The sequence below is a fragment of the Biomphalaria glabrata genome, chromosome 15 (assembly GCF_947242115.1).
Source record: "Biomphalaria glabrata chromosome 15, xgBioGlab47.1, whole genome shotgun sequence".
Lineage (NCBI taxonomy): Eukaryota > Metazoa > Mollusca > Gastropoda > Planorbidae > Biomphalaria > Biomphalaria glabrata.
This window is the reverse complement of record NC_074725.1, coordinates 10,193,230-10,210,079: the sequence shown is the minus strand read 5'-3', so window position 1 is coordinate 10,210,079 and position 16,850 is coordinate 10,193,230. Positions and strand designations below refer to the sequence as shown.

General features: G+C 36.7%; 1 protein-coding gene across 15 annotated transcripts in view; it reads left to right on the top strand.

Moving 5' to 3' along the window:
- Window positions 1-690: 690 nt before the first annotated feature.
- The window catches only part of LOC106055732 (phospholipid-transporting ATPase IF-like), a 57,792-nt gene continuing 41,632 nt past the window's right edge, over window positions 691-16,850 (top strand). For 7 of the 15 annotated variants that reach the window (XR_008775110.1, XR_008775109.1, XM_056013087.1 and 4 more), the window contains exon 1: window positions 5,445-5,693. The gene's annotated coding sequence lies outside the window, so the exon portion shown is untranslated. Of the gene's footprint in view, window positions 898-5,443; window positions 5,694-5,779; window positions 5,800-10,568; window positions 10,853-14,461; window positions 14,605-16,850 lie in introns of those variants that run through there. The other 8 variants (XM_056013091.1, XM_056013090.1, XM_056013079.1 and 5 more) reach the window with 7 other exon arrangements.

The following is a 16,850-nucleotide window of genomic DNA, read 5'->3' as shown; positions in this document are numbered from 1 at the left end:
TCCTATTCGACGATTCAGATAACAGCAACCAAATAAAAAAAATAAAAAATAAACCATATAGATTCCCAAATTTTACTCTTTCTGAACAGTAGTGTACGGTTCACCAGCCCGTAGTAGCCTACTTACCACCCAGTGGATAATGGTTATATAACCCACCCAGTCCCATCCCCACCTCAAAATACCCGTCTCCAGCTAAAATCGGAACAGAACCGACAGATATAGCCTATAGGCACATATAAATATATTAGGCCTACTTTTACTAGGCACATATTAGACAAACAATAGCTCTATTTTATTAACTGTATATTATAGTGTCAAAAGAACAAAAGGGGGCTTCGGTGAGTAATACGTATTTAAAACCTACAGACTCCAACAATGACCAACAATAACATTGGGCACAAGTTTCACTATTTCTTATGCACATGTTACAAAAATTGTCTTGTGTGAGGCCCCCACCAATCGAAGGGCCAAAGGCGACTGCCTAGTTTGCATATGGGGCCATATGCCTAAATATAAAAGGCCTGCCCTGCTACTAGATCTAAATACCTGAGTAACAAATAACTAACTATAGATTTTCTAATACAGTCTAGTCTAGATTAGTCTAGAATCTAGACCAGATCTTGAAAAGATTATTTATTTCGTCAACTCAGCTGCTGCAAGATTTTAATGTAATTGTGTATGTTTGTGTTTACAAATGATGGATTATCGATAATTAACACTATAACACCAGACTTAGGTCTCTACCAACACTGCCTACAGAATTCGGTCGCACTCGGTACTCCACTTTGACAGCACAAGCCAATCACTGAATTAGCTTTATTAGCCAATCAATCATGCATTGCCGTTCAGTGATTTAGTGACACCTTAAACAAGATGACTTGTATTAGTTGTAACTAGGTAAAGCGGTAACTAACTTATTTATTACTAAGTAGTAAGTATAGACAGATAGAGTCTAGATCTAGACATTCAAGACGACTAGATCTAGATTTCGACTTGATTATACTTGTCACTGTGACTTGGTAATCATTGGTAAAGATAATGTATTCATACTATTTTTAAACCCTCCGACTTAGTAGATTTAACACATTTAAGTATTTAAGATTAATCTAGATCTTACTATCATCTACTTTAGTACTTGATCTAGTTAATCTAGTCTAGGCCATTCTAGGCTAGGCATCATCTACTAGTACTTAGATCTAGTCTTAGTACTACTGATCTAGTCTAGTGTGATCTAGCTAGGGCAGGGAGGGTCTAGCTCTAGACTCTAGAAGTAGAAGGTCTAGAGTCTACTCAGGCAGTAGACTAACTCACTGAGTAGACTCAGTGAGTTAGATTTAGAGTAGACCTATGGCTATGACACCTATGTGAACAGAGTGAAGTATGTGACTGTCTATAGTCTATATTATCTATATATATAAATTATTAGTATATTAAAAGTATATTAATAATATTATATTACATCGATAGTAATGAATAGTAACTAGATTTTACTAGATCTACACCTAGTCGTCTAGCCTAGCCTAGATCTTGTAGATATAATTATAATATAGTTTAGATCTATATTAGACTATATTTAATGTTTAATACTAGACCTATAATTGTCTAGATCTATTTATAATAGATTAATAGATCTAGTAAAAGTAAAAGGTAGTTCTAGATCTAGAATCTATCTATTTAAAACTATATAAAGACTAGATGTCTATATAATAGTATATAATAAAAATATTTAAAAAAAATGTTTTACATGTTTCAGCTGTACTTTCAGTTCAGATTGGAAGATAATTTACTTCCTAGTCCATACCTCCCACAGGATGAGGGGGATGGAAGCGGGCAGGGTTTGAACCCAGAACCATCGATAAGTCAGAATGACAATCTATTGCACAAACCACCTGCCAGGCAGCCATCCTATTTTATTTTATATACATCTCTAGAGACTCTCTTTATAAATAGGCTTCTCTAGGGGACTAGTAGTTTAAGGAGGAGGAAGTCTAATGATAATCTCTTTTAAAAGTGCCTTAGAGGGTGCGAGAGCATCCTCATTGCACTGTGCGGGGATGTAAAAGAGCTCCTGCAGCGATCTGTCAACGTCCAAGAGTCTTCCCTCAAGAAGCCATTACATAAATGGCATATCCCACACAGTTAGCCTGGTAGATCAAACGAATATGATGGGGGTTCTGGTGGTGCTGCCTTTGGCTGCGTTTCTAGTCAGTGAGTCCAAAGTGTCTGTGTCCACCAAAAGTGAACGCAAAACTAAACTTCAAATTTAACCCAGAGTCTCAATTTCAGATTAGAAATTAAATGAATTGATTTATAATAGACCACTGTAACTGTTACTATAAGTGAAGTGTAGTGAATATAGACAACTAAACTAAATTTACTTTACTAAATTAGTTTAAATAAGACAACTCCAGTCAAGACTATAGATTTTAAAGTTTTTTGCTTTTATATATTGTCTCTAACCACTCTTCTCACATTTGATAACAAGTTGTATTTTGTTTACATCTACACACTGTGATCGAAAAATGAATTTTGTCTTTAACTCATCATAACTTTATAACCATGATAGATGGAATCTTGAAATTTGGAACATTGTGTACCCCATTATATACTTTTTAATTTATTGCTTCATCTCACATGCAGCTATCATTCATTCATAGCTAATCCAATCGTTTATAAATAAACTTTTATTCTTTTTCTACAATGCTGTTTTGTTGAAGCTCCCTTAGCTTGATAATATTTATATATATAATGTAAAATTACTTCTTGTTAGCATTATCTCCACTAGATTGATCAATGGTAAGCCTTTAAACAATGCATAAACCATTTATACTTGATGATATCAACAACAATTTGCTAATGTCTGGCGCTGTAGGTCGTTGCATCATGGGGAGACTTAATTTAACAACATTAATACATCATCAGGATGAGCCCAAGCTTGCCGTAATTTAAGCTGATTTCATTTTGTATTTTCTGTACCTAAGGATAGAAGAAAAAAAAGATTCTTAACACTACTTTATAATGGAAATATTGATTTTAATATTAATAGTCATAAACCTTAATCAAAGAAATAATTAAATATATACTGGTATTTAAATTTAGAGAGGAAGAATTTCTATACAATTAACTATTTTAAATTAACAAATGTTTACTTCAGGCTACAATTTTAAGAAAAGGAAGTTATAAAATATAAAATTGTTATAATCCAAAACTAGTCTAGGTCTAAACAAATTAGGTTGTGTAAAGAAAAAAACAGCAAATTATAAAAATGAAATCTATTTTTTTTTTAAATAACTTACATTTATACAACAGATGGCTGTAAAACAACACATATTGACATAGATTTTTATGGCAGTTATATTTTTTCCACGTAGCTGTTTTGAAAAAAAATTGTCAAAGTTGGGCACTGGCGGATCCAGGGGAGTGTCGATAGTAGCTGGGGCGGGCGAATTTAAGTAGTATATTCACACTATTTGTATATGAATTCCCTTACTTACGTTAATATATACTAATTATTTATATTTTAACCAATCTTTAGATTATCCTGCCCCGGCCTCTTATTATGTTGGTAATTTTGTGGGTGTGGGGGGGGGGGGCGATTGTATCAATCCCCCCCCCCCCCCCACTGACCCTAACCCTTCAAGTGGGGGTGGGGGGTTGCAGTTCAATGTTTTTTTTTGTAGAAATCACAGATTGTTAATAGAATTAGTTATAAATATAAATATGATGTAAGCTACCTATTGCTATTTTAACCAATCTTTATATTATGTCTTCCCATTCTGGTATGTTGGCCGAATAGGTGGGAGGAGGCAATTACATCTACCCTTTTAGTTCATCCAGGATTTAATTAACCCATTATTATCAACATTTTTAAATGTTTTTTTTTTCTTTAGCAATCATTAAGTGGTCATTAAGGCATAACTGTTGATACTTTCACAACTTCATGTTATTACCATCTTTTCTCTGGTATTGGAATTAGAACTATATGGTCCAGTCCTTTATGTCATTCTACCATTTGTTTCAGACATCCTTATAGTCTTCAGTATTAATGTGTAAATGTTAAGGAAATTCAATCATGTCTTTATGTTTGGAAATTCAATCATGTCTTTATGCTTGGAAATTCAATCATGTCTTTAAGTTTGGAAATTCAATCATGTCTTTATGCTTGGAAATTCAATCATGTCTTTATGCTTGGAAATCCAATCATGTCTTTATGCTTGGAAATTCAATCATGTCTTTATGCTTGGAAATTCAATCATGTCTTTATGCTTGGAAATTCAATCATGTCTTTATGCTTGGAAATTCAATCATGTCTTTATGCTTGGAAATTCAATCATGTCTTTATGCTTGGAAATTCAATCATGTCTTTATGTTTGGAAATTCAATCATGTCTTTATGCTTGGAAATTCAATCATGTCTTTATGCTTGGAAATTCAATCATGTCTTTATGCTTGGAAATTCAATCATGTCTTTATGCCTTGAATGCCTGTTATCGTTTCCCAACCGCTCCCTCCCCCTATTGACGAGCTTATCTTGACTGCACAGTTTAACTAAGACAATGGCAACTACAAAAATAAGCCCACTTAATAATAGCTATTGACTCATTTTTAAAAATCTGATTACATTGACATCACAAATCACTAAGGGGCTAAGATGTGTGGAGTTTAAATAATTGTGTTATGCTGATAAGATTGGAGTGATTACTGTCGGTGTTAGGGATTGATTAATTTATATTTGATGTATTAGTGATGTGCTGGGAACGAGTTGATGTGAAATATGGTGGGGGGCGTACATCAAGTCGGTGCTTCGGATCAATGCTTGGCAACCATTAAACTGTAAACTTGTGATGGCGATGTACTACGTGAGGCTACCTAGATTCCAGTAGATCTCAATGTAGCTTGTCATTGAACGTTTGTTAAAGTACTGAAGTTTTAAAACAATGCATTTCAATTCCAGCGTTTCTGCCATGGTTAGTATCTAACTCCAGGGAAGCCATGATTTCTAATCGGGATCAAATCTGCGATTCTAAACTGTAACAGTGAAACTTAAATCACAGATGCCATGTCCCGGTAGTTGCCCAGGATGTATATGCGGGGCATGTTAAAAATGTGACGATCGCTTTGGCAGGGGCTCTGTACCTCGACAACTATTTTCCCATGCGACTGACGGGCCTGTTTGGCGACACGCACATCTACATAATGTGTGTCAGTAGTGAAGTGTGTTTGCCGAGGTCGACTGAACACGCGTGTATGGCCCAAACATCCCCAGGAAATAAATAGCCATGAATGGATACTGGATAGTGATTCCTCGCCGCCAGCTCTAGGAGACCACCGATAGATTTTTCCCACTCTGTTTAATGTGTTTAAATGAACTGATGGCTTCTGTATGACATAGTCCACACATAAAGAAAGGGAGAAAAATGAAAGAACATGATGGGGAAAAGGGGGGTAATTGACTATAAATCTCGCTATTTCGTCATTCTTCGAGGCCGTCCCGTACAGTAAACACCCTATCATTTTAAGACGTCGCAATCGGGATTTCCCCCTCTTGTGCACCTGATCGAGTGTGTGTGTGTGTAGTTCATTGATGGCGAAAGTGTCACACGGATGTGTTATCTCAGTTGTTCTGAGACAGACTGTGGATTTAAATCACTGGGATTTCAAAATGTGTTTGAAAGTACGTTGCTTTCGTTACACGTAAGAATATTTTATCAGTTTAGAACTCTTAGTTAGGCCTATTGTCGAAGGGTGACTTTTTATTAATGTGTTGAAAGATGTCATTGTAAATCTAGATCTGGTGCAAGTACAGTGATTTTATCGACTGCTACCCTTTCTCTAGACTAGATCTAACTCTTTCTCTGAGTCTCTCTCTCTCACTCTCTGCTAAACAACGTATGGTAATCTAAGATAAAGTATATTGTGTATGTTGTAGATGTATAGATCTAGTACGTTAGATACTAAAATGGACGTATAGATCTAGTACGATACATTATACATTATGTTGTGGATGCCGTGTAGTAAAATACAATATGTTGTGGATAATAATGTCAGGTATACTCTGGTCGATGTGCAGGCTACGCCATGTCCTTGCTAACTGTTCGACTAGAGAAAAGGTTGAACGCAACTTTCGCTACAATGCTATACCTCAAAAGTGAACAGAACAAGTTGCCTTTTAAGCAATAAGTATTAGACCTACTTATCAATCAATTTAATTGCGGGTAGACTCTATAATAAATGTTTATTGTACTGTGTCGTAAACGCGTTTGGTCTGAAAGATGTTTGGGTTAGGTAGAAGGGTGAACTAAGTAAGGGGATGTATAATTGGAAGAGGAATACTTGTTCTTGCAATGGTGCAGTTTCTTGTTAACCATGTCTGTCTCTAGACACGTCTTCAAACGTTGTCGTTTCATACATAAAATAATTTGAAATTAATAATCACGAAGAATATAACGGGCGTACCCGGTAGGCAAAGGCTTGTTGATTTCTTAAATAAGATTTAAGTATTGATTCATGCACATGTCACAGCGGATTATTTCAATTGACAACTGCTAACTATATAGTTGGATTCTGTCTGGCTTATCACTAATCCAAGCCCCATCCTCAGGTAGGGTCTAAGTCTAAGAAACTTGGGCCCATTTAACAATGCGTCTCTTGTGTAAATACCTGCTGTATTGCCCGATCAATGGACTTGGTGAAGCAGGCTTAGTGCTAGAGCTAGACTCTTGTGTGTCTTGAAACTATGTCAAACGCCTTGCACAATTCACGAATCGGATGTCTAAATTACTTACAGTCCTTGATCTGAAGACTAGCGGCGAATTGGGCATAGTTAGAATATCTAGCAATATTGTTGTAATCGGGGGAAGACTTGTATGTGCACTTGTGTAGTCAGATATATAAGTCACTGTTGAGTGAAAAGCCTGGTCTTGGGGTAGCGCTTCGGACTGTCTTCACGATGGTCTGGAGCTCGAACCCGAAGCCGTTCCCTGCCGTCCTGCAGGTAGTTAGGGAGTATTTCTGAAGGAACACCCGTGTCTTAAACGAGCGCGCTTATCTGCAGATTTTGCAGCAATAGGCGAGAGTCTGGAATAAAAAAAAACAACATCAAAAACATTTTTTTAAGACAATACCTCCTTTCTACAACTTACGGAGTGATTATTTTTCTCTTAATAAGTAATACATGTTAGACTTAAAAAAAAAACAAAAAACTTTTTTTTACCCCGCCTCACCCCCCCCCCTTTTTTTTCCCCCAGAAAGAATCCTGATACAGTGAATGTATATATATATATATATCTATCTACTTGACTTTATAATATCTCAATGATAGTCCTTGAGATTTAGATTTAGAAGACAATGCGCAAACTGTTCCTTTCAAGGATTGAGAAAATACCCGAAGACGAGAGAATTATTTTCTTGTTCTCTAGCCAAGTGTTGTTGTTTTTTTTAGTGTTTATTCAAAGTTATAACGGTCAGGCTACAGTTTTCCCAGTGTGACCAACGTTTGAACCGTTTTTGAGAATCGCGTATTCCCCCCCCCCTTTTTTTTTCTCCCGTTTTAGTTTTTTTGAATTGTCCACGAAGTTAGGAACTGGATAACGGTATGTGTTAAAGCAGTCACATTATCAGCTTTACAAAGTAGTTTTGTTTTTAAAGGTGTGTCGCTGAGTTCCACGAAGCCACACCCACATGTGTGTGTGTGTTAGTAACTGTAGCGTATCCTATTGTATTTATCATGATATCCCCAAACACACACTGTAGTGTGACTTCTAGCAATAGAATTCCTGGAAAAAAAAAACTAAAAATAATGCATGAACTATATTGTTATTAATATCACCTTTTGAAAAAAAAAAGACATTTATTTAGACAATGATTTAGTTCCTTGTACGATGTTGTCATTATCTTTGTCTATTTCTTCAATGTACAAAAGTACACACTGAGAAATGTAACATTAATGTATCGTCCATGATTGAAACTCGATACTCTTTTAATCACCTTCTATTGCCTTCTATCACCTGTCATTTTTTATTCTTGATAATCTTTTGCCCTGAGGGCTCTTTCTATAACTTCCCTGTTTTCTTGCAAGAAAGAGTTCGTTCCGATAGTAGTATTCATTTCGCTCATTTGTATCTCACTGTTCTATTCTGATTAAACTTTAATAACTTTTTTGTTTGTGATCAGAAAATGTTTTATTTGGTATCGAATTATAGGAGAATGTATGCTTTATTTACACAACGCAAATTGAAGTTTATACATTCAAAAAATCAATTTAGTTTAATGGGGTCAAATCAAAGAGTTAAACAGATGTAAATTTTAGAACTCCTTTAGAACCTCAATTGCTAAGTGTAGTCGAGGGTGTTTTTTTATGTTAGAAGATTGTTTCACGCTAAATATAGAGTTGTTTCACGCTAAATATAGAGTTGTTTCACGCTAAATATAGAGTTGTTTCACGCTAAATATAGAGTTGTTTCACGCTAAATATAGAGTTGTTTCACGCTAAATATAGAGTTGTTTCACGCTAAATATAGAGTTGAGTAATTCTCCCAAACACCTTCTTCATTTAACTCGCTAGCCACAGCCATAAGATTCACGTTTACCATGAACCTGCCTTCACAGCCACAGCCATAAGATTCACGTTTACCATGAACCTGCCTTCACAGCCACATCCATAAGATTCTCGTTTACCATGAACTTGCCTTCACAGCCACAGCCATAAGATTCACGGTTACCATGAACCTGCCTTCACAGCCATAAGATTCACGTTTACCATGAACCTGCCTTCACAGCCACAGCCATAAGATTCACGTTTACCATGAACCTGCCTTCACAGCCACAGCCATAAGATTCACGTTTACCATGAACCTGCCTTCACAGCCACAGCCATAAGATTCACGTTTACCATGAACTTGCCTTCAAGTTGAAGTGACCTTAGTAAAGACTTCTCGTAAAGATGACATTCTTAAATTAAACTTTGCGAAGTTAATCCGCATTCCGCTCTGTGTTTGTCAATGCTTTGCCTAGAGCTCAAGTGCAGAGGGCACTACACATTGGTCATCGATTAGTTTCCGGTTTGTGTGAGTGTATCTTGGTTGTCGTGTTCTAGTCTTATGACCAACTTTGTCTTATGTTTTCTGCTCTGGCCTTGTCTTATAACTAACCGAGACTTGTTTTCTGTTATGGTTTTGTCTTACAACTAACCGAGACTTGTTTTCTGTTATGGTTTTGTCTTACAACTAACCGAGACTTGTTTTCTGTTATGGTTTTGTCTTACAACTAACCGAGACTTGTTTTCTGTTATGGTTTTGTCTTATAACTAACCGAGACTTGTTTTCTGTTATGGTTTTGTCTTATAACTATCCATATACAACAATTCAACTTGAAATGAGATCTAGATCTAGTAGTAACAAAATGAAATGATTTTTTAAAGAAAATGTAACTCACTACAAAAATATACGTCCTCTCTGTCTCACGTCTGACTCCCTTCGTCTTCTATTCATTTTATTTCTGTCGTCACTATGCATGGTTTCATTAGAGACCCGTCCGTCAAAGACAACTAATCTTTACACGTTACCTTGGAAATGCACACATACTCTCCATAACAGTAATGATACAATATTTCGTTGTTTTGTTTTTTTACATTATAAATCGCACACTGTGTACATTTCTCCGACTCACGTATCTTTAGAGGGACGAAATGAATTTCAACATGGTTCGTAACCAATGGGGTTTCAGATTCGGATAATAATAACAATCACGATATTAGTAAGAGTGCCGATAGTGACCATCTCGTGATTTCATCAGAATCTCTTGCAGCGCACACAACTTAACTCTTCGGTCCCTTTTTACTCATAATTAAACACATACACAGTCCAATACAGACGTTCAACTTAGTTTCATGTATTACAAACTCCTAGAATTACTTAAATCTAGAGGTAACGCTTTGGTTTCTTGATTGCCGACCAGCATTCAAATCACAAGTCTGCTCTGTTTTCTACTCTCTCTCTCCGCAGATTTTATTCATTACACTTTGGGTAACAGTTCTCGCTTAGGATATAATGATAATACAAGTTGGCTCTCTGAAAAGTAGCTCTCTACTCCTCTATCCAGCAGACGTCTCACATTGGGATGAAGACCATAAAAAAAAGTTCCCGTCTGCTGATCGTCCTTATTTTTCATTGAAATCATTTTTCCGATTCCGAGAGAGGCTCCTGAATATGTGAGACGGACTACTTTTTTCGTCCGCCTCCTTGAAGAATGTAGATCTATATACTTAATATCATTTATGCACTTTTTTTTTTCCCGTTTGACACTCACAAATTGTAGCTGTATTGACCGAGCGTTGATTGCCCTGTCCATGTTCTATTTACAAGCAAGTTCCAAATAACAAAAAAATGATTGTTTGAGTCTATAATCGCTTTTAGTGTCAAGTCGAAACGGCGACGATTTACAGCGGAGAGAGTAACTGACAGGCCATAATGTGTAACTTCAGTATAATCTAGTAATCTCCTTATCGCGTGTAGTTATTGTTATCTGTCATGCAACGGGCCCACTTTCTCTATCACACGTGTGGTCATACCCACGTGTGGGGCCTAGAATCTAGAGCTACATCCTGTGTGTTTGGGGTAGACATTGACCGCGTTTTTGTAGTGTACCTTTTTAAAGAAATGTTTACATCGTCTGGTTTCCTTCTTAAGAACTTGCAGTTCAGGAGAAACAGATCGTTGCATGTATGTAGAGAGTCACTTTCACTATCAACATAAAGACAGCAGGTCTTAGGATAGGCTAGGCCTGCTGTCCAGCGGTGTTCATTGGTAGTGAGATCGCAACTGACGTAATTGATCATGTGTCGTCATGTGATCAAGGTTGGTTGGTTACAAGTCTTTTATTTTTTTTTTATATATTCAGAACTAGCAGTATTTTACCGGCTACGCCAGTTGGTTTGTTCATAAGCTTTATATTGTTTATTATGGCTGGAACACCCTTTTTTTAAAAATCTGAACAGGCCACGTTTTAACGATCAACCTAACAGACTTTTCTAGCACGTGAATTAGTGAATCTGTTACAATGAAACTTCACGACCCGCTCTCTCTTTTCTTCTCTCTCTCTCTCTTTTCTTCTCTCTCTCTCTTTTCTTCTCTCTCTCTCTCTCTTTCGCTCTCTGGAACCCCGATTTGTTTTTTTTTTACCTGCGCATCGTAATTTCTCCCACTTAAGACTTTTGACTTGATTTGGAAAGATCCTCTTCATAATACGCCCCCGACACATACTCGCTTTGATATTTTGGGCCCGTTAATTTTAGTAGCAATTTTGTTTATCCGCTCCCCCCCCCCCCTTTTTTTCCCCGTTCTTAATGAGCATCCAGGAGGTAAAAGAAACCTTTGTACGAAATTTGATGCAGATGCGTACGATAGTTTAAGACTTAAGAGATCTCTTGATCAGTGAGTGGTATGTCTGTGAGTGGTTACTTACAAATATATAATAGAAGAGAAGACTCAAAATGGAAGATGTCTTTACATTAGGTGAAATATATGGAGAACATTTTTTATACTATTGCAAATCTATTGGGTGGGTTGTATTGTTTTTTTTCTTTTCATTACTTTTTTTTTTCTTTTGTTTCTTTTTGTCTGGATGAATCAAGTAGAACTTTTTGTCTTGATGGGAATTGCTGTACATTAGTGAAATCGTGACTTGACTTCTTTCAGTCGTCCCTTCACAAGTGGAGACTCTTCAGTCCTGGCCCTCGACAGGGGGACGGGGTTCGAACCCGGGACTATCGTTACAACAGTCCGGAGCGCATACAAAACTATTTGGAATCTTGTCAAACAGGCTGAGAAGTAGATGAACACAGTTTGTCCCATAGACCGCAATGTCTTGAAGTTGACTTGAATTCATGCCCAGGCTGGTTTAGACAATAGACTGGCTATCATGGTGTGGTCAGAATTACAGGAATGTAAATGAATGTAGGCCTACCGAACAAGACTTTCACCCTGTCTCACGGTCACTTTTCAATCGTATTTAAATTAGCATAACTATGATCTTTACCCTCTTTCTCTGTGTCGTTTGATAGAGATCTGAAGCTTTGTCTCTTTCTCACTACGGTCCATTCCGTTGACTGTGGTCTGTAACTTCAGTTTTACAATGGTTTGATTAGTATGGCTTCAGCTACACGTGCTCTATCGTGTCATGTGATCAGCATCATTCATATCCCATTTATCTGGTACAGTGCTCTAATATTGCTTGTTCGCTACGCTCTCGTTGTGTTGATAGTTTTCACTAATCAGACAAAAGAAAAGTGTCTGCCTTCCACTAATACTGTAGATTGCTGAGTAAACAGAGTTGAATCATAGACTCGATATTGATTCAACTCATCTTTTTTTTTTTTTTATTATTCGTTTTATCTTGTTTGTAAATTTGGAGAGCTAGGCAGGTCAGCTAAACAAACACTTGACATCATGTTTATATTTGCACATCTAAACACACACTTGTTCAACGTGGAGACTCTTGAATCGAGGACTTAATAAACACTTTGGTCATTCTGTATATTTGCAAATCTGAACCAGCGTTTCTCAACCTTTTGGAAGGTTATCTTTCCAAATAATCTCTTACTAAAAACTAGAGATGGGAAATGAACCGAACCCGAACCTCACTTACGACCTAACCGAACGAGCCGTCCTTAACCGAACTGAAACAAGGTTTTGCAATATTGTAGTAAGAAAAATGTTTTTAACGACATCCACTATATATCCACGGGTTTCTAATAAAAGTGATTTATTTTTTATTTAATATGTTTTTTTTTATCATTTCTATTATGTACCCGTGAGACGAGTGTCGACAATTAAAATGACCAGTTTTCTGAGTAAGGTTTGGCATCACTGTTTTATCTTAGAAATTGAATTGAACATTATTGCACGTACATAGTTTTGGTTATTACATAATTTCATAACATCGAACCGAACCCGAACTTCAGATTTGGCCCAATCGAACCCGAACTATAATCGTCACCGAACCGAACCCGACCTTTGAAAGATGAGTTCGTTTCCCATCTCTACTAAAAAGTAGATGTTTCCTAACTATCTCTTACAATGGAGCTTTCAAAGTAGATCTTTCCTAACTGTCTCTTACAATGGAGCTTTCAAAGTAGATCTTTCCTAACTATCTCTTACAATGGAGCTTTCAAAGTAGATCTTTCCTAACTATCTCTTACAATGGAGCTTTCAAAGTAGATCTTTCCTAACTATCTCTTACAATGGAGCTTTCAAAGTAGATCTTTCCTAACTATCTCTTACAATGGAGCTTTCAAAGTAGATCTTTCCTAACTATCTCTTACAATGGAGCTTTCAAAGTAGATCTTTCCTAACTATCTCTTACAATGGAGCTTTCAAAGTAGATCTTTCCTAACTATCTCTTACAATGGAGCTTTCAAAGTAGATCTTTCCTAACTATCTCTTACAATGGAGCTTTCAAAGTAGATCTTTCCTAACTATCTCTTACAATGGAGCTTTCAAAGTAGATCTTTCCTAACTATCTCTTACAATGGAGCTTTCAAAGTAGATCTTTCCTAACTATCTCTTACAATGGAGCTTTCAAAGTAGATCTTTCCTAACTATCTCTTACAATGGAGCTTTCAAAGTAGATCTTTCCTAACTATCTCTTACAATGGAGCTTTCAAAGTAGATCTTTCCTAACTATCTCTTACAATGGAGCTTTCAAAGTAGATCTTTCCTAACTATCTCTTACAATGGAGCTTTCAAAGTAGATCTTTCCTAACTATCTCTTACAATGGAGCTTTCAAAGTAGATCTTTCCTAACTATCTCTTACAATGGAGCTTTCAAAGTAGATCTTTCCTAACTATCACTTCGATTAGAAAGGTTAAAGTGACCCTGTAGTAGCACTTTACGTCCAAGTACCTCTCCAGTGAACGCAGGGGCGTCACTGAATGGACGCGGGGAGAGCTGGCCGCACCGGATGGCACCGAGCCTAATGACGCCTCTGATTGAACGTATTTATTTATTTCTTTCAATTAATTTTATCTAATAGAAGCTGACTACATGATGCATGCTGAAGCAGCAGACATCTTGAATGGCCTTTTTTAAAAAGCCACCAAAGATTTGCTAGATCTAGTTCAGTCCTAACCAGGATTTCTATGGCAAAATTTAGAGCTAAAATGTATTTCCATTGATTATTTCAACTTTGAAATCATCAAAAGATTTTCTCTCTCTCTCTGACTCTTAAATAGTCTTTAATGTGTCTGATGTTGGGTATTGAAAGAAATCCGGTAAAAGCATCCATTTGTAGACCAAAAGTAAATGCTTTAAGACTTTTATAGTGTATACTATTACCAAGATAGCTCACAAAATACATTTACACCGTACGGACTCTGCCTTGTTTAATTTGTGTAGTCCTCCCGCCCCCCTTTTTTCCTCTTTGTTTTATTCGTTACCCTTCAGGCTAATGACATTTTATAAAAAGCTGACAGGGCGTGGCCTTGTCAAGGGAGGTAAACATATAAATATTGTCAAGATCCACAACAGGTTTTAAAATAAACAAACTTTCTAGGAAAACTTGTACAGTGACTAATGTTTCAGTGTTTCTGAGTTTTTATGTTACTGTGAGGTATGTCTTGGTTTATTTATTGTATTTTGTAAGAAAGGTATATGTTAGTTGCTTATGTTTTAGTGTTGAAAAGGAAACTTTCAATGATGGTCACATCGTTTAGCTAGCTGTTTGGTTGCACTAGGAGAAATGAACTAGCTCTCTACCTTTCACTTACAGTCTTTAATGACGCACACAAACATTGCGTGTACAGACCTGTGACGTTGCAGGTCAGTGTACAGGCCTTCTATAACGATTAGTCTTGCTTCAACGCACCCGTTTCTTATCGAGTTTCTTATAGAGTTTCTTATAGAGTTTCTTATCGAGTTTCTTATAGAGTTTCTTATAGAGTTTCTTATCGAGTTTCTTATAGAGTTTCTTATAGAGTTTCTTATAGGTTTCTTATAGAGTTTCTTATCGAGTTTCTTATAGAGTTTCTTATCGAGTTTCTTATAGAGTTTCTTATAGAGTTTCTTATAGAGTTTCTTATAAAGTTTCTTATAGAGTTTCTTATAGGTTTCTTATAGAGTTTCTTATAGAGTTTCTTATAGTTTCTTATAGAGTTTCTTATAGAGTTTCTTATAGAGTTTCTTATAGTTTCTTATAGAGTTTCTTATAGTTTCTTATAGAGTTTCTTATAGAGTTTCTTATAGTTTCTTATTGAGTTTCTTATAGAGTTTCTTATAGAGTTTCTTATAGAGTTTCTTATCGAGTTTCTTATAGAGTTTCTTATAGGTTTCTTATAGAGTTTCTTATAGAGTTTCTTATAGAGTTTCTTATAGAGTTTCTTATTGAGTTTCTTATAGAGTTTCTTATAGAGTTTCTTATAGAGTTTCTTATAGAGGAGCGATAGCTGGAGAAATGAAAGAAGGGCTGGCACGGGCTGAGAGCCATTCGAAGCTTGTACGTTTGTAATGGACCCTTTGTCGCAATATTATGCTTGTGTTCAGAGACGTCTTGAAGCTGGCCTGTTTTGTTCACGCGAAAAGACGTCAACGGAATGACGAAAAGACGTCAGCTGAATGACGAAAAGACGTCAGCTGAATGATGTAAAGACGTCAACGGAATGACGAAAAGACGACAGCTGAATGACGAAAAGACGTCAGCTGAATGACGAAAAGACGACAGCGGAATGACGAAAAGACGTCAGCTGAATGACGGAAAGACGTCAACGGAATGACGAAAAGACGTCAGCTGAATGACGAAAAGACGTCAACGGAATGACAGTACGTCAAGCTTGAGAAATGCGAGTGCTCTGACTGAAGAGAGAGCAAGACTGAAGAATCGCATTGACGAAAACGAAATGCTCTCTTAAAAAACAACAATTTGAATGAAAACATTAAGAGAGGTCCTCTTAAGAAAATGAAACGATGTCACTTAATTTATTCATTAACTTTTAAAACATTTACCTGTACTTAATTAAATTTCAGATATGGATTTATATTTTATAACTGCAATGCAAATTCAACAGAATTTTGTCTTTGAAAAAAAAAAAAAGACAACGTTTGGCCCCATCTTGTCAGCACGGCCGCCACAGTAATAGAAACGTCGCTATAACACTTGTTAGGATTGCATCGGAGCAATAAATGTCCTGAGTGTTGAACTAGGGCACTCTAATGAACTATTCCCAGCGTGATTATAGCTACATTTGCCATACATATGTAATGAAGTATATCCTCAGGTGACTGTCTCGGACAGAAATGATACGCGTTGACTCTATATGTAGTGACCAAAATAACATCTGTTGCTACACAGCATTATCTTTGAGTAGTGTGCCAGCTTACATAGGAGCTACATTCATTCAGTCAGTCAGCTTACTTAGGAGCTACATTCATTCAGTCAGTCAGCTTACATAGGAGCTACATTCATTCAGCCAGTCAGCTAACATAGGAGCTACATTCATTCAGCCAGTCAGCTTACATAAGAGCTACATTCATTCAGCCAGTCAGCTTACATAGGAGCTACATTCATTCAGCCAGTCAGCTTACATAGGAGCTACATTCATTCAGCCAGTCAGCTTACTTAGGAGCAACATTCATTCAGCCAGTCAGCTTACTTAGGAGCTACATTCATTCAGTCAGTCAGCTTACGTAGGAGCTACATTCATTCAGTCAGTCAGCTTACGTAGGAGCTACATTCATTCAGTCAGTCAGCTTACTTAGGAGCTACATTCATTCAGCCAGTCAGCTTACTTAGGAGCTACATTCAGTCAGTCAGCTTCCTTAGGAGCTACATTCATTCATTCAGTCAGCTTCCTTAGGAGCTAC